Source organism: Gavialis gangeticus, unplaced genomic scaffold, assembly GCF_001723915.1.
Source record: "Gavialis gangeticus isolate Ggan-Ray unplaced genomic scaffold, GavGan_comp1, whole genome shotgun sequence".
Lineage (NCBI taxonomy): Eukaryota > Metazoa > Chordata > Crocodylia > Gavialidae > Gavialis > Gavialis gangeticus.
This window is the reverse complement of record NW_017728993.1, coordinates 66,994,562-66,995,647: the sequence shown is the minus strand read 5'-3', so window position 1 is coordinate 66,995,647 and position 1,086 is coordinate 66,994,562. Positions and strand designations below refer to the sequence as shown.

The 1,086-nt window shown below is 71.0% G+C and overlaps 1 protein-coding gene across 2 annotated transcripts in view; it reads right to left on the bottom strand.

Moving 5' to 3' along the window:
• Positions 1-1,086, bottom strand: part of PRRX1 (paired related homeobox 1) — a 110,636-nt gene that overhangs the window by 108,738 nt on the left and 812 nt on the right. The gene's annotated exons all lie outside the window — the stretch shown is intronic.

Here is a 1,086-nt window from a genome sequence, read left to right as displayed (position 1 = left end):
CACACCCCGCAGCCCGCACTCTTCCAGGTTACATCGGTGGGGGGCAAAAAGCGGCGAGATCCTGCCCCCTTCGGTTCCAGGGCCTTGGGTGGGAGGCAGTGGGGAAGGCCGGGGGGCGGCTGGGGCCCAGCCCTGGAGGAGCAGCCGGATCGGGCCCAGCCGCCTCTTTAGCTCTCCTAGGCGGGAGGGGGGTTAAACCCGGGCTTCGCAACGAAACAGGAGTGTCTGGGTGCTGGGGAGGCAAGGCTCGATCCCGAGTCCCCTCTGCAGCCCCCGCCCCCGCCGATCCCCGCAGCAAAGCCTGCCCAGGAGGCCGAAGAGCCCTTCCAGCCCTGCTCCCCTCCGGCTCCCGGCTCCCGGCGCCCGCGCCCAGCCCCGCGGGGGCTCCGGCCTGGGCTGAAGCGCCGCAGGCGGCTCTGCCTCGCCCTGAGCGCGGGGTTTGTCCGGGAGGCAGCCGGGCCAGCGGCCCTTAGCAGTCGCGGACAAACAGCGGCTGAGCCGGCGGAAGAAGGCTCCGGGTCTCCACCTTCACTGGGGGGTTTCCTTCTCCAGCTCCTGCTTACTGGCGGGGAGAGGAAAGGGCGCTTCGAGGGGTATGTACAGGAATGAAGACGGGCAGGTTTCAGGGACGAAGGAAGGGCTGGGTCAGCCTCCCTCGATCCGGCAGGGAGACGGGACGAGGAAACGGGGTCCCGCGCTGGCATAAAGGCTGGTCCCGTGATGATCCCGATCGAGACTGAAGGCAGAAGAAGGCCCTAGAAAAAGGGACCAGGGTCTGCTTGGGGGGAGACGGCTGGAGCCAGCCGCCGAGCGGCCAGTGAGGTGTGCGTGCGACCCCCGCCCCGCGCCGCCCCGCGCCGGCGCGAGATGCTCCTGACAGCGCCGAGCGGCGCGGCGCTGGTTTCCCAGCCCAGCTCCCCGGGCCCCGAAGCAAGGAGCGAGCCCGAGCCCGGCCTCCCCCTGCCACGGCCGCGTGCGGGGCGCTCGCTGTCGGGGATTTCGAGGCGTCGGAAACCCTTGCTCGGCAGCTGCTTTAGATGCGCGGGTGGCCGCGCCAGGACCCGCCCGGGGCACTTCCGAGCGCTC